A 22,891-nucleotide genomic window follows, 5' to 3' on the forward strand; every position below is an offset into this window, starting at 1 on the left:
TTCAGGGTGTGGTAGCTGAACCGTAAAATGAAATGCCGTCTGTGACTACCGGCATGTGAATTGTGCATATTCATCGCATACTCTTCGCTCTCCTTCCGTTCTACCAGGGTCTTTGCTATCTGGTCGATTCCATCCCGCTCATCTTTGCTCAACCTATTTGGTCTGGCTGTTAGCTGTTTGCCAGTCTCGAGTTCATCTGGTGTTGTTACCAATGCGGCCGGTGCGAAGGCCGTAAGAGCCGGGGCACTAGCGCTAGAGTCACCCACGCCTGCACTTTGAACTGGTAAGTGTTGTGCTAGAGGTAGGCAGGGAGCATATGGAGGAGGCATGTAGATAATTGGAGGACCGAGCAGTAACTCGTCATTTGCCCGCTGTTTGGAGGGCATCTCCGGGTAGAGCGTAGGGGTGGTCCTGACAGGGCATTGGCCTGCCAGTCCTGATTCTTGTGTTTGTTTAACTTCCTCTCTTCTTCTTATTTCTTCATCTAGTTCTTTTGCGGCCAGATGGGCTGCTTTTCGTAATCCTTTCACTGTTTTTGCTTCTTCTCTTTTCCTTCGCTGTTCTGCTTCTTTGCGCCACATGCCAATACTATCGAGCATAGTGGGCGTTACCTTATTTATTTTTACAGCTGCTTCTAGTGTTTTTATTTTATTTTCATCAAAAGAACCTATCAGTGGCCACTGACTTTCAGGATCCTTTTTTGTATATTTATGCCATAACTTACTATAAGCTATAGCGACTAGTCCTTGCTTAGTAAACATGTCCTTATTAGGGGTGCCTTCCAGTGGAGCTGGATGGTTCATCTCTAATAAGCGGTCCGGGTTGACCCAACTATTAACCAATGGGGAGAAGATAGGCATGACGGATTACAATGGGGGGCAAAAGCCTGCACTACCTATCTTTTCACTACTTGCAAAGACTGGACAGAATATTCTATTCTACGCTGTTTGCAAATAGAGAATACCTCCAGAAAGAACCAATTCCAAACAGTCAATGTTTGGACAAACAATCAATCAATGAGGAACGAAATAGGCACGACGTGTTAAAGGTTTGCGTTACCTACCCTTCACTATCTGCAAAGGGAGAGAGAATATTCCTATTCTTCCCCGTTTGCAGGCAGAGAAGATCCTTAAGAGAACCAACTTCGAACAATTCAATGCTCGATTCAAACAATCAATCAATGGGGAGAAAAAATAGGCACGGCAGATTACAATGGGGGACAAAAGTCCGCGTTACCTACCCTTCACTATCTGCAAAGACTAAACAGAGTATGGCGACTCTGTGCTTGTTTGCAAATAGAGAATCTCTCAGAAACAATCAATAAGTAATACTAGTATTTTCAAACAATCAATCAATCAATTTCGCAATTTGTCGTGTGTCACGACCTTACCCGGACCGCATGGACAGTTTCTCGTCTTCCGCTTCCAGCGCCCGATCGTCCTCTACTCTCTGTTGCTATCGCGGCACTCCTGGTGGTTCCCAGTCAGGACCGTGGATCACTCGGGAGAGGTCTGCTCGGAATCAGTGAAGTTCAGATGATCGGCTGTCAGACGAGGGTCTATTGGACAGGAGCTCTCCCGATCGTTGCAGTCGTTCACTCTGTCGTCGGGACCTCTCCCACTGGATCCACGTGTCGCTGATGGGCCCCGCGTTTGGGACGCCAATTGATAAAGATCAATTCAAAATGGTCAGGCGATTTCAGTTGATGTTTCCTAAGTTAAATTTGCCCGGCGTAAAAACGCCTCTAATACCATACGAAGTTATTCAATAAAGAGGCAGGCGCTGGAGACAGGAAGACAGGAAACAAGTTTTATTCCGACGGAGTAGAACACATCAGATCGGACAACAAGGTATCGTCTCGAGGTGCTCTCCCAGCCTCTTTGAGACCTGGTCTTTTATACACTGGTTTAGGATATGTGAACGTTCTTTATTACAACAAGGGCATTGTGAAGTATGAGAACGACATCCCCGGCACCCCCCCAGTTCCGGCCCATTCCAACACATGACAACAGTAGAGGCCCTTTCCCCTCATATGATTGGGAGGGGGCTATCACGCAGCTGAGTGTTCTGCCGATTCCTACGGAATGTGTGCGCCTGATCGAATCTCAGGGGGTGGGGAGGTCATGATCAATAGTGGCTCCTTTCAGGAGAGGCGAGTGCATACAGTAGTGGGCAATAAACTGTATCCTCAGGCTAAAGGATGACCAGCGGTTCGTACAGGCAGTCGGGCTCAGAGGAAGGGGTCATTAAAGGAGGGGTATTCATGGACGGAAAGGAGGTGTTGGTCAGGCGCGGGATGTGATTCCCTGAGACAGAGTCATGGGAGGGGAGGGTTCATGACTTGTGCATGTGAGTGCGGGGGCAGCCAGGGTGCGCGGGGAAGGCTTGCAAGGTTCAGGGAAGTGTGCTGACGGGCGATCGTGAACAGGGAGACCATGGTACCTAAAATGGCTGTCGTGTATGCTAATACGTGAGTCTGCAAGATGGCGTAGATGATGTTCAGTACACGAACTAAAATTCCACACCCAAGGCAGCTCAACATAAGCCTATATAAAGACATTTCTAAGAATAATACTATCCCTGGGGAAAGAGAGGTAAAAAGGGAGAGATAAAGGTAAAGTTCTGTCATTATGGTGACTCAGAAATGCAGGAACTTTCTATAAAACGAAGCCTTCAGGTTTCTGTATATTACATAATGACACCCACAACCACATCCCAGGATGGTGTTTACCAAGGTAGGGTGGAGGAGGAGCTATAACAAGCCACACAGTTACCAGGATAAAAGGCAGAGAACTGAAATGGAGGTAAACCTAGGTCATGGAAGTCTTCAGTCTTTCTGGAGTCATGCAGAAGATGGAGCACATGGTTGAATATACTTGTTTTGGTAAGTAATTCAGAACTGTAGGCATACAGAGGACAAAGGGGAGACAACCATATAAGTGGGAGCTAAACAGAGGGTACAGAGAAGGGGAATAACAAAAGTGCAGGGTCCCCAAACAAATGAGAACTGTAAAAGAAACAGAGGAAGCCCAACACCCGCTGTTGCCAAGCTTCAACTACTTTTGACTATCATGTTTGCTGTTCTTTTAACTTATACTGCCTTTGATGCCCCAGAAGTGTAACTTTCTACTAAAGCACCTGACCCCTCAGGCCTAAGGGTTCTGAGCCCTATTCACTAAGGGCTTTCTCAGTCGCCACTTCCTTGTCTTCTGGAGTTTCTGCCTCTCTATATGTGAACCAGTGGTGTAACTTGTTTTGAAGTATAGTGTTCTACGTACATGTTGGTGTTTTTGAAATACTTTTCCTTTGCAAATGGGTTACCACCCCAATTTGGGGTTCAGTAACTTTTCAATGAATTTCAAAAGCTATTTAGGCCCTAAACCATTGATACATACAGATATGAATTGCTATTTGGAAGAGACGCCTATAACATGCCGCTTTTAAATAGCCATTACTTATCCATTTCTAAATCCAATTATTACTGACTCCTAAAAAAGATTTAGTACATTGCTAAAAGCAGTTTTTATGAATCCCATTGTTTGTGGCTGAAAAACGACTTTGTACATCTGGCCCCTGGTGAGTTAGGTTTCCCATTATCAACACCTGGGGGTCAATTCCGATTCGGAAAAAAAACGTCCGTACGATTTGTATCCGGAGCCCTCTCCGTACGAATCGTACCCGTCCGTCCGAGTCGCGTAGTACGATCCGTATTCCGTGAATCCGTCCGAATCGTCGCGATCCGTACGTATTGCAAGGCTGAAACCGTGAACCGTACGACTCGTACACATGCCGTACGACTCGTACACATGCCGTACGACCCGACGAGTACGCTCCGGACCGGGGTATGAGGACGCGATTCGTACGGTCCACGTCAGGTAAGGGCGAGTCGTACGGAAAAGCACACAAACACATACACACCGTACGGTCCGTACCCCCCATGATCGCAGGGGTACGCACTGCACCCCTGCGATCGTGGGGTGTACGAGCCGTACCCCATGTACGATGGGTGTACGAGCCGTACCCCATGTACAATGGGTGTACGAGCCGTACCCCATGTACGATGGGTGTACGAGTACGATGGGTGTACCCATCAAACATGGGGTATGGCTCGTACACTCATCGTACATGGGGGACGGCTCGTACACCCATCGTACATGGGGTACGGCTCGTACACCCATCGTACATAGGGTACGGCTCGTACACCCATCGTACATGGGGTACGGCTCGTACACCCATCGTACATGGGGTACGGCTCGTACACCCATCGTACATGGGGTACGGCTCGTACACCCCATGATCACAGGGGTACGGTGTGTACCCCTGCGATCATGGGGGGTATGAACCGTTCCCGGGGGGGCTGTTCCGTACCTGTTGCGGCGCAAACTCTGCTTTTACGGCTGTTTTCAGCTCCCGTAGAAAAAGGGTCGTACGGTGCGTACCCGACACGTATCGTACTTGCTGGGTTGTAAAAACCAGCCACGAACCGTACAGATGTGGCGCACAGCGGGTTCCGAGGGAGAATCGTACGGAGATTAGAGTCGTACGGTCTCTGTATGACTCGTACGGAGTACGGCTCCTGGTACGAATCGTACTTCGTCGTACGTACGGGGGACGTTGCAGGGTACGATTCGTATGGGAAAAACTCTCCGAATGGCTATTCGGAGCGGTTTTTCCTGAATCGGAATCGGCCCCCTAGTGTCTGAGGTTGCTGGGATGGGCAACTTGAAGGATGCTCTGCCCTTCAAAGTGAACCAACCAACAACATTCTCAGCCTTAATGGATTTAATGCTGCAAAACGATGCACAATAACGACTCAAGATATTAATTCGACAAAATTGTACTCAGCATACATGGCCTATCAAACACCTGAAAATGGCAAAAGTACGGATCCTACTCAAGAATCCATGGAAACTGAAGAATCAAGAAAGGCACTCTCAATGGAAGCATGAGAACAGCATAACAAAACTGGGTTTTGCATTTAATGAGGAAAAGCAGGACCTTTGGTGAGAGCTTTCCCGCGGTTGCTCAACGCATTTTTGAATTACAGACTTGAGAGGAGCTTGCAAATTACTGAAGTGTCCGTTACAAACAGAAATCGTAAATTTTTGCAAGATACGATTGCCACTTCCCACAGACCGGTCATGGATTTAGCTCTTATTAATTCCAGAGCATCCAGATGCTTTATGGATAATCAGTTTAAAGCAGTTCCACACAGTGGCGTAGCTTGCTTTTGTGTCGCCCACAGTGGTCACTGGGTTTGCCGGCCAGCAGCCGCATGAAGAACGGGGACTGCTGCTGGCGAGTTCTGTGACGGCCGCAGGTAAGAGAGGGGAGGGTAGGCTGCTGCCCCCAAATCTCATGCCAGACCGCAACACCTGCCCCTCCCTCCCCCCCTTGCTACACCACTGGTTCCACAGATTCTTGTTGAGGAAAAACCAGTGAAGGAAGAAATGCAATGAACTGACGGGGTTGCTCTCATGTCCGAAGTCTACGATTCAAGACTCTGCCTTTACTCACGGCCACTCAGACGGGCATATAGCGGATTCAATTTGATTTAATAGATGCTCTTTCTTTTTCCATCATACTTGGCACTACATGGTTTAGGAAATATAATCCTCAAATTGAAAGGAATACGCCAGAGCGATTCCTAAATTCATCATACTATAAGTCTTATTTTTTCCTGACGTCCACGATGGAAAATACCCAGGGCCTGATCCACAAAGGTAAGTTACAATTTTGAGCAAGTTTACAATTTGTAGTAAGTTTACTACTTTCAGTATGGTATTTATACAAAATATCGAGTTGTAAATATGGGGATACTGAAATATCTGAAAAATATATTGTGATGCAAAAATATTGGGATGCAGAAAAATAGTTGTCAAGAATATCGAATTTTTAGGTAAGTAATATCATACCCAAGAATATCGCTGTTGTTAATATTATTTACAGTGATAATACAGTTGTAGAAAAAATCATGTTTTAATTATCTTAATGTGTCTTAGTTCATAAATTAATTTTATGTGGCATTGTTTGTAAAATTGTTAATAATCGTTTTAAATATAGTTTACAAATGTAAATGATTCTTTTTTTATTTCATTGATAATAGTAATTCATAGTGTAGTAGTAGGTAGATAGGTTTATAGGAGTATTGGGTGGGAAGGTAATTAAGTAATAATGAACAATTAATTATAAATGTATTATTTCATTGCTTTTTAATTATATAAATTGTACAATAATTATACTTTTGAGTAAAATATTAGGTTCAGGTTGTTGGGTTTGTAGGGGTATAGTGTGGAATGTTAAGTAATTAATAATTAACAATGAATTATTAATTTACTATTAGTTATTTATTTGATTATTAATTATATAAATTGTGTAATAACTTTATATATTAGTTATATTTTACATGTGGGCAGTTGGGTTTGTACAGATATAGGGTGCAAAGCTAATTAAGAAATAATTAATTATCAACTATATATTTATTATAAATTATGTAAGTGATACTTAATTATGCACATTATGTAAGATTGATTTATTTTAGTTATATTTCAGTAGTGGATTGCTAGATTTGTAGGGGCACATGGTGGCACGTTAATTAAGTACAAATTAATTAACAAATAATTGTTAATTTATTAGTTACTTGATCATCAAGTATGTAAACTGTGTTATACCTATTTATTTTAGTTACATTTTAAGTGTGGGCTGCTAGTTTTGTGAGAGTATAGTGTCTGAAGTTAAGCGATGAATATATAATTTGTTATAACAATTGATAAATCAATTATTACATTATTTATTAATCATGTACATTTTGTAATTGTTTTTTACATTTTATCTATATACTTAATTGGGTAATTAAAAAAATTCATGTAATGAGTTTTATATTTGTTCTAAATTAATAGGGTTATTCAATATATGTAATGCGTTTGAAATGAAGTACTTTCCCTACTGTTGCACAGACTAGAGTGGGAATAGTAAATAAACCCCCTCCAAAGTCCAACGCTTTCCCTACTGCTGCACAGACTGCAGTGGCAATAGTAAATCTAACCCAACCGAAATGTATTGCTTTCCTCCTGTTGCACAGACTGGAGTGGAAAAAGTAAATCGTACCACTCCAAAGTCCAACGATTTCCTTACTGCTGCACAGACTGGACTGTGAATAGCAAATATTACTCCTCCGAAGTGCAACTCTTCCCCTACTGTTGCGCAGACTGGAGTGGGATTAGTAAATGAAACCCCCCCAAAGTCCAACGCTTTTCCTACTGCTGCATAGACTGTATTGGGAATAGTAAATATTACCCCTCTGAAGTCCAACGCTTTCCCTACTGTTGCCCAGACAGGATCGGGAATAGTAAATTGTACCCTTCTAAGTCCAAAACTTTCCCTACTGTTGACCATTTTGGAGTGCGAATAGTAAATGTAACCTCGGTGAAAGCCTAAGCTTTCACTACTGTTGCTTAAACTGAAGTGGGAACAGTATATCTATTACGCACAGAATTCAGTACTTTTCCCAATATTGTTTAAATATATCTATTATTAGTATTATTTTTTAAGTTTTATATTATTTATATATATTTGTATTTTTAAGTACGGTAGAAAGACAGTTTGTTCCGTAGAAACAATGGAGACTGGTTAAAGAGCATGGTTGTCGTTTTTGTGGGGGAATGAGTAAGATTATATGTCTGAATATAAAATGCAGTGAAGAGAAATGCAAAGGACAGAAGTGCGCTTTGGGGTGAAGGTCTGATTGATTATTTTGCAGTAGTACTGTGATTTATTGTTCAATTATAGGCAGCGCAAGGCAGATATTTATATGGGTGGATGGTTTTCCATTATGAAATTAAACTAATAGGTGAATTGTGGGCGTTTACATTTCCTTTTGGCATGAGACAAGCAATGCTAGATGGAACGCTACTGGACTTAGCTAGCATTTAGTATCGACATGGCCACATGACCGTAGGATATATTCTTATATATATTTTTATATGTATTAAACTGCTTTCCTAAGATCTTTGGATCCCCTGTTGCCTTTTTGTGTATTAAACTGCTTTCCTAAGATCTTTGGATCCCCTGTTGCCTTTTTGTGTATTAAACTGCTTTCCTAAGATCTTTGGATCCCCTGTTGCCTTTTTTGTGTATTAAACTGCTTTCCTAAGATCTTTGGATCCCCTGTTGCCTTTTTGTGTATTAAACTGCTTTCCTAAGATCTTTGGATCCCCTGTTGCCTTTTTGCCCGAGAGCGCAAGACATTCATTTTGTAGATTTATTTTGGATATTTTTATATATATATATATTTATTTTTAGGATCCCATATCACTGGTATTGAATGATCACAAAAGGAGAACTTTTTTCGATGCTTGCTATAGCATCACAATTTGATCCAGTTGAATGGACAAGGTGAGAATATGACAAAAAATAAGAGATTTTTACTTAGGACTTATTACATTGCCTTTCAATTGTGATCAATTCAGATATACATTCTTTTAAAAGATATGATGACTACTATGGAGATTTGGAATAATATAAAGTTTTAAAATCCCAAAAGAAAGAAGAAGGGATCTCAACACCCTTATTAGAGTAAGTGTATTCAGAACTCAGAGTTTAGAGAAAGTTGATTAAAGAATGTTACACATGAAAATGATATAGTCATGAATTGTCATTCACAGGTAATTGTTTTAGGAAAAGTGCTATACCTAAAGTCCAGAATTCACATTTGAGTACTTCACGTAATAAATGAACAGAGAGACAAACGTTATTATCTTAAGGTAACTATTTATATGAATTGAACATGTATTATTGAGAGGTAGAAACAAGTGCAGCCAAAATTTTGAATGAGCTAATGTGTTTCCCTGGATAGGCCTATACAATTTCTTTTAAGTTTATAACAAAGTTATTGTAAATATTTGGTTGCATAGTTCTAAACAAACTATGTCGAAATGTCTATGGTAAATATATTTTCTTTACTACAGTAAATGTGAATTTGTCAAGATTATGTATTTTCCTTTTCAGCATATAATTGGTTTATTATTGTTTTTCTGTCCTTAAGATAAAGTACTGATGTATATTTGATGGTATTCTGTTAACAGCCCTGAAGAAGCGCAATGTGCATGAAACACGGATTGGGTGTGGATCATATCTGCAGTATAAAGATACACAACAAGTAACTCAATAAGGAAGAACAACAAGAAAACTATGCAAGACTGTGCACTGTGTAACTCTTGTTTACATCTCAGTACTGTTATTTTGGTTTAGATTGTAAAATACTGGTGGGGATTGGTATACTGTGATTATAGCACTGGGCTATATTCCTTTTACACAAACGTTGCTTATGACCAAATGGCTCCACTTCCAGCACTCTCGGTCGGTGCCGACGTTTGGAGCGGAACCATGCCCCGCAAAAATCTTCTATCAACAAGTTTTACACTGCACTCCTGGAGTTGATTCTGCAAATACCTTTATGCATCACAGTTATGTGGGTCCCTCACTTTGCTTCTCTATTTATACACAATTCCTACTTAGCTTTTAATGGAGAATTGTGGAATATGCAGTTCTAGAGAAAGTGAGTTTGTTAAAAACATTGGTTACATTGTGCACATTTTTTTAAAGCGCTATTTCAGTTCCTTATATGCAACTGAATGGTGCGGAATTGGCTAACACCATTTCGATTTTCAATTTTATGTTCCAGATCCGACTATTGCCAGTTTCTATGGGGTCTAAATGTGTATTCATCATTTTCCTGGCTATATTCACTGATGTCACACTGGGTCCCCGAGTGAGTGAGGTGTGTAGTCAGGACTACTAGTAAGCCCTGGGGATAGATTGCATGCTTGCCCAATTAGAGATTGGGCCTACACTATTAAGGTGCGACCATCGGCTGATCATTGAACTACTATGTCCCTCTTGGGTGATTAGGGTACACCCTGAGACTGCTGCCTGAAAGGTATAGAGGGTATGAGCGCACATTGTGTTCCTAGTCTTCAACGACTCATGGGGAGAAATAAGCAGGCGGGGCCACCCAGGGGAACATCACGGAGCATTATACAACCCCGGCCGCCACCTCACAATGTGCTACGAGGCATACTTCTGGCAGGGTGATCGAGGAACTGACCAGACGGCAGGGGAGTTTTCGAGGGCTGAGTGACTTGAGGCTCTAGGGTTGCCCTGGAAAAAACAAAATAAAGACTGTGGACCTTGAGGTCAATCTCTTATGCACTGACTTCCACAAAGTCTCTGATTAAACTGCTCAGATACTACACTTGATCTTAGCCAAAAGGCAGAGAAGCGATTCCACAAAGTCTCTGATAAGGTACATCTAGCAGAGGGCTCCATCAAAGAACTGCAAATAAAGGTGTCTGCCTTGAGGAAGCGAGTTGAGGCTGAAACCGTTATGTCTTGCTCTGTCGCCCTGGAGGTTAGGGTGAAAGATGTGATGGGGCGCTCCGGTTGCAACAATGGAGTCTACTGGGATTCCTAGAGCAGGCTAATGGAACCAACACTGAGCAGTTTGTTGAGGCTTGGATTAGGTTTACCCTAAAGCCCAGTGGGCTGTCCCCCTTGTTCATCATTGAGAGGGCACACCATACACTGTTGGCTATGCCATGGCCTGAGGCTCTGCCACGGGCCATCATTGCCTGTATTTTAAACTATAAAGATAGGGACTATATCATTAGACTGGCCACAGACACTGATATTGTTAAATATGAGGACCCAGATTGCACTAGTAAAAGTCCAGGGAACCTGGAAGACATTCCTGGAGGTAAGGCCAAGCTTCGCTTGATGGACCTCCGTTACATGTTGTTAAACCCAGGTAGACTGAGAGTGCTTTCAGGGGGCACATCTCACTTTTATAATACTCCTGAGGATGTGGGACAGTGGTTGGAGGTCTGGGACAAAGTGCCTACGGAACGCGCTGGCTCCTGGAAGTCTGGAACTTAGAGGTTGTCCACTCACAAGAGTTAAACTGGATGATGAGAGAGAGGCCCGACACTGACCACCGCCAGTCCCATGAGAGGGCAGATCTTGTTAGAGTGGAGATACTGGATGACAGCACTATGGCACTCACCTGCCCATATCAACAGCTCGTATCGGGAGCGCCTTTGCTGTGGGCAAGACCTCTGGCCCCTGGTCGGAGTCACTGCCCTCCCCTGTGCAGCTCCAACATTAAGGTTCTGCCCGCCAGGTAGGTGTTCGAAGCCCTCGCCACCCGCAGGCTCCTGCCTGCACCTCATCCCTGGTGTTGTAGTGTAAGGGCCCCCTGTCTCCTGCTATTCCACTTGGTTATGTGTCTTTTGTCTCTTGCATCTTTTCTCATCTCTTTCTAGTTGCCTCTTTCATATTGCATTTCCTTCTTTTTGCCTATCTTTTATCTCTTTGCCTCTTTTTTCATTTCTTTCTATTGCCTCTTTTCCATTTCTGTCTCTTTTGCCTCTCTTTCTCTTCCCGATCCCTCTTCCCGCACTCCCAACCGCTCCAGCCCGTGCGTCCCCTCCCCCAGTATGTCATTCCCGCCTCCCAAATGACTGCCCTCCCATGACCCCAGTTAATGGCGGCCGCTGCGAGGCAAGGACAGCAAGACCTCTGACCCCTGGTCGGAGTCGCTGCTCTCCACCGCAGCTCCACTGTTAAGGTTCTGCCCTTAGCGCCAGCTTGAGCCCTTCAGGTAGGTGTTTGAGGCCCTCCTCTACCCGCAAGCTCCTACCTGTGCCTCATCCCTGGTGGTCTATTGGAAGAGCACCCTGCTCTTCTGCTATTCCGCTCAGTTCTGTGTCTTTTGTCTCTTACCTCTTTTCTCATCTCTTTCTAGTTTCCTCTTTCATATTCCATTTCCTTCTATTTGCCTGAGTCTTTTGTCTCTTTGCCTCTTTTTCATTTCTTTCTATTACCTCTTGTCCATTTCTGACCCTTTGCCACTCTTTCCCTCCCGCTCGACTCTTCCAGTGCTCCCCACCGCTGCAGCCCCCATGACCCCTCCCTCTAGCATGTCCTTCCCGCTCCCGCCTCCAAGCTGACTGCCCTCCCTCCGACCCCTACTTAAAGGTGGCTGCTGCGTGGCAAGGAGAGCAAGACCTCTGAACCCTGGTCAAAGTCACTGCTCTCCCCCACGCTGCTCCACTGTTAAAGTTCTTCCCTTAGTGCCAGCTTGAGCCCTCCAGGTAGGTCCGTCCTCCTTGCCTCCACCGATGACATCCGTGCCCTCCTCGACCAAGGCCACACGGCAGCCCTCATCCTCCTGGACCTAACAGCAGCCTTCAACACCATCTCCGACCACACACTAGCCACCAGACTCCACAACGCAGGCATCCAAGGAAAAGCCTTAGCCTGGATACATTCTTTCCTATCAGGCAGAACACAGAGAATAAGACTCCCGCCCTTCCTCTCAGAACCAACAGAGATCAGACGCAAAGTATCCCAAGCAGCCGCGGGCCGTGGAGGGAGTTACGGTGGGGCAGGGAGGCGGGGAGAGGGAGGGACAGGGTGGAGAGGGCTAAAAACCGGCACATGGATAATTACAGGTAAGTAAACAATTTAAATAATAAAACGAATTTCCTAGCGCGCACTGCATCGCAAAATGCGATGCAGTGCGCGCTACGAAATTCGTTTTATTAATTAAATTGTTTACTTACCTGTAATTATCCATGTGCCGGTTTTTAGCCCTCTCCACCCTGCCCCTCCCTCTCCCCGCCTCCCTGCCCCACCGTAACACCCTCCACGGGCCGCGGCTGATCCCAAGGATCCTCCCTCAGCCCTACACTCTTCAATGTCTACATGGGCCCCCTCGCAACCATCGTCAGAAACCATGGTCTCAACATTGTCTCCTATGCTGATGACCCTCAGCTCATCCTCACCAAGGAACCCAACATCACCAGGCACAACTTCCAAGAAGGAATGAAAGCTGTTGTGACCTGGATGGCCAACATCTGCATGAAGCTCAACTCTGAGGAAACAGAAGTCCCCATCATTGGCTCCACCCCCTCTGCATGGGACAACACCTGGTGGCCCCGCCCTTGGACACCCACCCACCCCAATAGACCACGCATGTAACCTTGGAATCATACTCGACTCTTCACTCACCATGAACCGCCAGATTAAAGCCATATCCTCCACATGCTTCAACACCCTCCGCATACTACGCAAGACATTCAAGTGGATCCCCCCCAACTTTAGGAAAACCATCACCCACACACTCATCACCAGCAGACTGGACTATGGCAACGCCCTCCATGCCGGAATCAACAAGAACCTCCTCCACAAACTCCAGACCATCCAGAATGCCGCAGCCAGATTTTTCCTCAATATCCCACGACACAGGCACATCACCCAACACCTCCACAACCTCCACTGGCTCACTGTCAAGAAAAGGATAGCCTTCAAGGGGCTCACACACGCCTATAAATTCCTCCACAATACCAGACCCCAATACCTCAATGACAAACTCTCCTTCTACACCCCCAAGAGAAACCTCCGCTCACCTTACCTCACCCTAGCCACAGTCCCTCCCTTCTACAGGACCAGAGCTGGTGGACGATCCTTCTCCTACCTCACAGCCAATACCTGGAACAAACTCCCCCTTCATCTCTGATGGAGTCCGACACTGCACCAATTCAGAAGGGACCTCAAGACCTGGCTCTTTGAATGACCCTAATGGAACTGCTCACTCCCCCCTCACCAGTGCCTTGAGACCCTCACGGGTGAGTAGTGAGCTATCCAAACCCCTGATTGATTGATTGATTGATTGCTTAATGGATTCAGATGGACACTTTGCTGCTGACCGAATCAGAAGCTGGGGGTAGATCCTTATGATGCTGTTGTACTTTGTGTATCATTTGTATAACAACTCTTGCTTTTTCCTTTCCAGGAAGGACTCATCTCATTTCCTCTGTCACATAATTTTGATTAGGAGTGCGGAGGGAGAGCGCGCATCCAAGGATTTATTGGGTTACATCAAAATAGTTGTTGTGGCAGAACATTCTGTTTAGGCTTCATGTTTAAGTTTTACATTTGAAGGAAAGATGTCATGTATGTGGGGCAAGAACTATATTGGATTTACAGTGTCAAAGGTTGTTGTTACGCTGCATTTCCGTGGAGGGGGTAGTTCATGGACCCCGCTATATGGGGTCACTTGTTAGCAGTTTTGGCAGAGCATGTATCATGACAGTCCAAATGCTTTTGAGTCCGGCGGTGGTGGCAGGGTTTGAGGGGGTGACATACTATGCCTATGGCTGAAAGAATCAATAGTCAAATGGAATGTCTGCGGGCTCTGAGGATATTCCAAACGCTATATGGTCCACTCTTTTCTTTGACACCATAACATTCACTTTGCTTGTCTGCAAGAGCTCCATCTGGGGGCTGAGAAGACCCAGAATTTTCACAAAAAGTGGAGGGGTCACTGTTCTCTGCTTCTTACTCATCCTATGTCAGAGAGGTAGTTATTCAGTGGCTCGTGGTCGCTTTAAGCATACTTACAGTGAGGCAAATGACGAGGGAGGGTACGTCCTGCTTCAGGGCACCCTAGCTGGGAAAGAGATCACGCTCTTAAATTCACACAATCCCAGTATTGATGAGGACATTTTTTTGAGGGTATACAGGACACGTTGGCAGATGGCGTTGGCTCCTCCATATTGTGAACTGGGGACTTCAATTGTGTTTTGGATGGGACAAGGGATCGTTGTCTGCCAAGGAGGGTTCTGAACCATTGATCAGCCGCGGCCCGTGCAGGTAACAGCAGTGGGGTGGTAGGGCAGGGTGGGGAAGGGGGGTTCTGACAGATGATGACAATTTATGATTTACTTAATTTCCCCTTGTGGTCATCTGTCGAATTACCCGGTCCTACCGCCCCACCACTCTTAAGTGCATGGGCCGCGGCTGCCACTGATGGAGGACTAACTGAGCAGAGCAATGCAGATTTTGGGCCTCTTTTATGGATGGCAGATGTTGCACCTGGACAGCTGAGAACCTATGTGCCAGTTTCAGACGCATAATGCTTACAGTCGACTGGACCACTTCTTGGGAGGTGTAGATCATTCCCGGATAGGCGCAGTGATGCACATGGTCAGGTCCCTCTTGTATCATGCCCTGGCTTTACAATCTCTGGACTGGGATGGGAGGTTGACTGGGTTTCAAGCATGGCGTATGTCCTCTGCTTTCCCTACGGATGTCACTTATAGGGCAGACTTAGGGATGGCTGTAGGGAATTATATATCTGAGAATTAGGGGAGCACAAATACCAGTGCCCCAGAGAGGCAGTAGTAAGGGGGAAGTTCATAGCCACTGCTTGTGGTGTGTGCAGACAACTCATAGTGGATTTGAAGACTCAGGAAAGCCAGAAACTGGAAGTGCATACAGCAGAAGTGCACGCAGTGACTCCGGTGACCCATAGAGAGCTCCATTCCCTTTGGGACATTCTGGACAAACCTGCATTCAAGTCCAATCACCAGATGTTGCATAGGGAAGGGGATAAATATGGTAAGCTGCTGGCTTGGGTCTTATGGCGGGAAACATGTGTCTATGTGGAATGCACAGAGTCAATTGCAATGCCGGTGGCGAGATATCCTGTCTGCCCTGGTGGACCACTTTAAGCTAGTGTATATAGAGCTGGCCCATGGGATTTCATTGGAGGAGTTGGGTGCTGCCATGAACTTTCTTAACAAGTCTAAAGCACTGGCTCATGATGGATTCCCAGCAGAGTTCTATTGCACTTACTCTTCCACTGTCAAGGAGAAACTAGTGGAGGTCCACCAGAAGGCAAAAGGGAAAGGTCTTCTACAGTTGACCATAAGAGAGGGAGTGGTCTGCGGACCCCTCCCCATACAGTCCTCTCACCATACTTAATACAAATCTAAAGTATTGTGCAAAATCCTTTCGAGTAGGCTCTGTGGAGTAGTCGGAGATCTGATCCATGAGGACCAATGCTGTTTCATGCCAGCATGTAGCACCACTCTCAACCTCTGTGTGCTGGCTTGTGTTCTTCATGATACTTTGGATGGGGAGGGGGAGATGGCCTTAGTCTCCGAAGATCTTGAAAAGGCATTTGACACTGTGGATTGGGCCTTTTTTAATAGTGGTTCTGCATGGAATGGGGTTTGGACCCGATTTCTGTGCATGGATTCATTTACTATACACTGAGCCTTCTATACATATCAAGATGGGGGTGAAGTCTCTGAAGCCTGGCCAGTGGGATGGGGCACTTGCCAGGGTTGTCCTCTTATGCCTCTTTTGTTTGCTTTTGCAATTGAACCTCTTACGCTGTTATTGAGAGCGTAGCTCAAACCCCGGAGGATCAAGGTGGGGGACACTACCCACATTGTTTCGCTGTATGTGGATGATGCATTGGTATATGTGCGTACACCTTGGGAATCTGTTCCAATCCTAATGCATTTATTGGATACCTTTGGTTGGGCCTTGGTCTTAGGATCAATATCCATAAGTCACGATTGTTTCCTTTGGGTGGTCTGGTTGGGAGACAAAGGGACCAGCTCCCGGATGTCGGTCTCTGGTGGGAATTGGTTGGCTTTCGGTATTTGGAAATCTGGATTACACATACTGGAGGCACAGCATCAATGTAGGAATGTGGACAGGGTTCTGACGGGTTTGGAGAACTTCATTAAATTCTGGAATATGCTTCCTCTTTCGGTGATGGGCAGGGCAGCCATAGCAACAATGTTATTCTCCCCCACTGTCTGTAGATTGTGCAGAACTCTCTGTTCCAGATGAGGAATTGGTTTTTCCGAAGGCTGAATAGCGTGCTGGTGAATCTCCTTTGGGCAGGTAAGTGCAGAAGGGTGGCGTATGCAACACTGAAGAAGTATTTGGAGGATGGGGGGTTGGCGGTCCCAGATGTGCAGTTTAACTACTACAGAGCCCATCTGCAGCATGCAGCTAGATGGCTTATATAATCGGAAAATTGGGAGAAATAACTCCTAGGACTGAACTTGGAGGCAAAACTTAACCCCATTTGTTGATGCGAGTGGGCAGGACCAGACTCCGGTCCTGTATCTGCTTAAGAAGAACATGGGGGTGGTCCAAAATGAAACCCGTACAGCTCCCTCTATTAAAGAGTTAAAATAGTGGGGTCTGGCTCTATTTGGGAATATTGACACAACCATGTCTATGGAGCAATTGCAGGAGGGGCGATGTCTAGTGGCAAGGGATTTTTCCCCCAGCGATACCTTCATCTCTTTCCAGGATGCACAAGAAACTTGAAATAGGACCAGTCCATTTTTTCGCTATGTAAAGTTATAGAGTGTGGCAAAGGAACTCTGGACAGATTTTCCTGAGGCGCCCCGGCCCCCTGGTATCCTGGACGGCCACTTAATTAAGCACTTTTACAAAGTCCCCAGGAGTGATATGCAACCTCAGCAATTTCTTGCACTTGGGGCCTGGGAGAGAGATTTAGGTACACCCATCTCTGATTCAACAGCAGGTTTATGCGCCTGCATTTTCATTTCCTGCATAGTACTTACATCACCTTTTATAGCCTCAACAAAATAGACCCCACTAGAGAAATTACATGAGCACAATGCGGGAAGGTCAGGGCCACTTTCATGCACTAAGCATGGGATTGCGCACAGGTTCAGGATTTTTGGGAATTAGTGGTGCCTTGCTTAGAGCAGGACACTGGGGTCCATGTTCCACGAACACCACTCACCTGTTTATTGGGAGGGGTGATCCGACCAAAGGTACACAAGATCCCATATAAACTGGTCCAGTTGGCCTTATTATTGGCAAAAAGAAGAGTGGCCACAGGGTGGATGGGCACCAGGGTCCCGCTGCTGACATCTTGGTTGAGAGACCTGTTGGAATGGGGGTGGCAGAGGATTGTCACACATGGATGATGGGGCTGCTGAGGCCATTATGCTGTGGGCCTAATTGCTGGGTATGTTTCAAGACAATGACAATGCTTCCTTCAAGAGTAGCTCTGAGGCGGAGGTTTAATTTGAATATGAACTGCTGTGTATGTATATTTTCTGTTGACCAAGTACATAATGGGATTTCCTTGTATAACGATCGGCTTGTTGCCTTGGTTTGCTGTATGCGCGGCTTAGGGCATTTTGTGGTGGCAGGATGATCCCACCCGTGGACCCGGTACGCTTCTTGATTCATGTGTTTGATTTCAGACGATATATAGAACTGTCCGCATGCATTGTGTGTTTTGTTGTTTGCTTAAAACCAATAAAATACAGTTAGAAATGTACATTATATTAATGTTATATATTAAAATATTCAACATTTATGATGAAAACTATATGGGACACAGGGGCCCAACTTCAGCTGGCTTCGAGGGTGGCATCCACGCTCGTTTCCACCGGTGCATGCACACTAGTGGGAAAGTAAAGCAGGTATAATTGTACTTCCACTAGCACTACCAGTGGAACATTTTCTTTTCTTTTCGGAGACTCTCATCCCCGAGACTTTCAGACCGACCTTGGGCAGGTCATGCAACAGGAGGAGCTCTATATTGTTATAGAGACGATTACTGGAGAGGTGGACAATATACTGGGGTGTGGAATAAGATCACCAGAGACATCCTACGATGGATGATGACAGTGACAGACATGCAGGCCGTATTCTTTTGCAGAGAGCGCAGGGGGAAATGCCATGAGGGATTCGATGGTATTTACAACTGGAAGCCCCGCGCCAGCCTCACTGACCGCCCCTCTGGGTCCCGGTTCAAGTTGCGAGGCAATTTTGTTTGGACATTACTTGTTAGAACCGGGCCGGCTTGCCCTCTGGGATTTCCTTTCCAGTCTGTGGCGAGTGGGGAGCTGAAGGAAAGATTTCTGGATGCTGCGAGCTGGGGCTGTAATTCTAAAGTGAGTGGAGAACATGAAAAAACGAACTGTGCATTTGGGCTGACTGTATTACAGCGCTTGGGGAGAGACAAGTAAAGGGGAAAGTTACACGCAAATTGAAGCGCTTCCCTTTAAGAATGTCATTGCATTTCCCCCTGCGCTCTCTGCAAAAGAATAAGGCCTGCGGTGATAAAAAAAATCATGTGGGTCATTTGAAAGTCAGAGACTCCTCCCGTGATCAAGGCTTGCAGAAGCAGAAACGTTGGGAAAGGGACGCCTGATGCCTTCGTGCTGTTCCACATATTAAATGATATTACAGCAATCCAGCCAGAGTCAGTGTGCCTCTTTGTTTGAAGGAGGGATTCGATGGTATTTACAACTGGAAGCCCCGCGCCAGCCTCACTGACCGCCCCTCTGGGTCCCGGTTCAAGTTGCGAGGCAATTTTGTTTGGATATATATATATATATATATATATATATATATATATATATATATATATATATATATATATATATATATATATATATATATATGAAGAAAGCAGTCCAGATTCCGAATAGATGTCGGAATCAACGGTCGGGACCTCAAAATGCCTCGCAACCAGCAGCAAACACAGCCTCAAGGAAAATAAATCCACCAGTGGAAACAGGGAAGACGTAGTTTTATTTAGGGTGACGCGTTTCACTCTACAAGAGAGCTTGTTCACACAGCGCGCCAGAAACAAAAAAAGTGTTTATATAGTAGGCAAAAACAAAGGACTCAAATGAGAAACACCAATGCTACACGCCTTCTCAGAGTAATAGGCATAAAGAATTGACTACAAAAGAAAACGTGGTGTGGAAACAAAATAACTAAAAGCATATCCAGTAGAATACTGAAAAGCTCACGGTCACAAAAATGTACACAATGTTTAAACATACTAGAATGTAGCAGGTATTTATATTATATACACAGGAATAATTTACAAAAGGGAACAATGTATTTACAATACAAGATGACGGCCAATGCCATAATGACCCTTTCTGAGGCAAGGCTGTTCAAATATACAAGAACAAGAAAATGATGACATAGTGCCAAAATAACCTTGCCTAACTGAACTTAAAATGAGCAGCTAAGAAAAAGATCCTGTGCAAAGAATTACGAACATACTACAAAAGTGTAAATGGGACCTCAGCAAAAATAAGAAAAATAAATAATAAACCAAAGTCGAATGAGCAATGAAATAAGAGAAAGCAGAAAAACAAAAATGAAATAATAAATGGGTGATAGTAAAAAAGACAAAATATACACGATATATATAGTGAGCTACAGCTTAGAGGAGAATGCTTGACAAGACCCCACATAATTACTTTGCATACAAAATGTTACCATTAGATGTCAAATATAACAAGAAAAATCATTTCAATATCAAAAAAGACCACCTAAATCAAGTATATACAAATGAAGGTTAACCAGCCGGCCAACCACTTTGTGATAATCTACGTCACATCAGAAAACATGAATCAAGGTAAGAATGATTTCATAAATCAAAACCTGTCACCATACAGTTTACAAGAAATTGCTCAAATCTTCGGTCAAATTTAAACCATTTGGGGCCTTGATATCTAAGGCAAGAATTAAATGAGATTCTTTCTGCCGAAGAAGTTTCATCCTGTCCCCTCCCCATCCGGGTTGAGGTACAGAGCACAAAACTGTATATTCGAGATCCCTTAATTTTTTATCGTGAACAGCTCGAAAATGTCTCGCGACAGGATAGTTGTTGTCGCTATTGACAATAGCACGGATGTTTTGCAGGATCCGTTGGTGTACCGGAAGTTTAGTACTTCCGATGTACTCCAAGTTACATGTGCATCTGAGTTTGTACACAACATATTCCGATCTGCATGTAAGGTGTTCACGAATAGGGACAGGTGTGGAGCAAAATGCGGTGCAATAGTAGGTACTATTTTTGGCAAAAGTGCAGGCTCGGCACGAAGAGCATCGGAAGAACCCAGTTTTCATGGTCAAACTTTTTTTAGGCTGACCCTCCGGACTGGCTCTGTCAAGAGCATCTCGCATGCTGGGAGCTCTTCTAAATGTAATGTTAGGTCTAGTGGGCAATATAGGTCCAAGAATGACATCCGTGAGGATTATAGGCCATTCTGAGGTAATAATGCCCCTAATTTTGTGCTCCTGGGTGCTATAGTTGGTAATAAGGCGCACAGTGCTATCAGTAGTGGAGACCTTTGGAGCCTGGGGCATCAACAATGTTTTACGTTCAAAACTGCACGCCTTGTGGAGAGCCTTATCAAGAATGGAATCAGAGTAACCCCTATGAATGAACCGTTGTCTAGATTCATTGAGACATCTTTCCAGGGAGTCATTTTCACTGCATATTCTGCAGATACGAATGAACTCCCCATAGGGGATGCTCTGAATTGTGTGGCCAGGGTGAGAACTGTGAGCATGTAAAATTGAGTTGCCTGCAGTAGCCTTTCTGTGCAGGCAAGTTTCGATTTGGTTGTTTTTGATGAAGATGTTTACATCAAGGAATTCAGCTGAGTCGGTCGTGATGGTAGAGGTGAACTTGAGATTAAGAGAATTCATATTGACCTCTCTAACAAACATTTCAGCTTTGTTCACTGATCCCTGCCAGATGATACAGACGTCATCTATAAAACGCCAATAGTGTTTGATGTGAGGTAACCATCGGCGGTGTGTGGATTTGAGCTCGTGCTCCTCCCACCAGCCCACATGCAAGCATGAGTAGCTGGGGGAGAAACACGAGCCCATCGCCACACCGCGAAGTTGTTGATATATCTGACCCTGGAACTTAAAAAAGTTAGTAGTTAAGCAGATATTTAACATTTCCATCAACATAATGTTATGCTCACGAAAACAAATGTCTCTTCTGTCCCAAAAATATTTACATGCTTGCATGCCATGTTGATGGTGTATCGACGTGTACAACGATTCGATATCCATTACCAAAAACAGTAGATTCGCATTCCATTCCACTTCCATAAGTTTGACAAGAAAATCCGTAGTGTCCTTAACAAAAGATGGAAGATTCTGCATATGTGTCTGCAGAAAAAAGTCTATATATTTGGAGATGTTTTCATTATTGCTTCCAATAGCAGCTATAATAGGACGACCTGGAGTAGGTATAACTTGTTTGTGAATTTTCGGTAGAAAATACAAAACCGGTGTGTTGGGATGCTCTTTTACCAAAAAATTACATTCGTCTTTAGTGAGTAAACCTTTTCGCTTCCATGTGTGGATTTGTTTGCGTGTAGACTCATTACATTTGTTCATCGCAAACTGGGAAGTTAAATGATAACAAGAGGAATCATTAAGGTGTCTCTCGGCTTCAGTGATGTAGTCCTTAGTCGACCATAGCACAGTATTTCCCCCCTTATCAGCATTTTTAATTATAATGTCTTTGTTCTTTTGAAGTTTACTCACCAATCTATGGTATTGCTTGTCATTATATTTAGATTGATTCTTCTTGATTCCTGTTTAATGCTTTTAATTCAACAATCACTCTGTCACTGAAAACATCCACCGAATCACGGGGCATGATTGGTAGAAAAGTAGATTTTGGACGAAAAGGAGTGTTTGCTGAGCGGCTTGTCACAATACTTTGACTCACAGTAGGAGTGGGTTGTGAATCATTCTCAAAAGCTAGATCCAGCAAGTTTTGTAGCCCCGCTACAACTTGGACTTTCAATCCCGGTGTCATCATATTAACTTTGGCTATAGACTCAGTTTGATTCCTTTTGGCTTCGAGTCTAAAGTATTTAATAAGTTTAATCTTACGGATAAACTTATAAATATCAATCCTGGTCTGGTTATATGAAAACCTGTTCGGTGGACAGTATGACAACCCCAGAGAGAGCAGTTGCTGTTCTTTTGTAGTCAAAGGAAAGTCAGTAAGATTGATGACAGTATTCTCTACCGTGGTCGTTAACTTCTCCAGTTCTTTTTTGCTTTTCCGCGTGTGGTATTTACGTTTGAAGAGGACCCTCCTTGCGTGCCTGCGCTGGCTGTTTGATAGCCTGGTTTGCTCTGAGGTTGCCGGGAGCGCAGGGAATAACGCCGGTCCTCGCTCACAAAATTAAGTTCA

At 44.4% G+C, this 22,891-nt stretch overlaps 1 long non-coding RNA gene and 1 pseudogene across 1 annotated transcript in view; both read right to left on the reverse strand.

The window, feature by feature from the left end:
• The window catches only part of LOC144825169 (uncharacterized), a 219,628-nt gene that overhangs the window by 69,286 nt on the left and 127,451 nt on the right, over window positions 1-22,891 (reverse strand). The gene's annotated exons all lie outside the window — the stretch shown is intronic.
• LOC144825725 (U2 spliceosomal RNA) lies at window positions 10,149-10,283 on the reverse strand (annotated as a pseudogene).

The sequence above is a fragment of the Lissotriton helveticus genome, chromosome 3_1 (assembly GCF_964261635.1).
Source record: "Lissotriton helveticus chromosome 3_1, aLisHel1.1, whole genome shotgun sequence".
Classification (NCBI taxonomy): domain Eukaryota; kingdom Metazoa; phylum Chordata; class Amphibia; order Caudata; family Salamandridae; genus Lissotriton; species Lissotriton helveticus.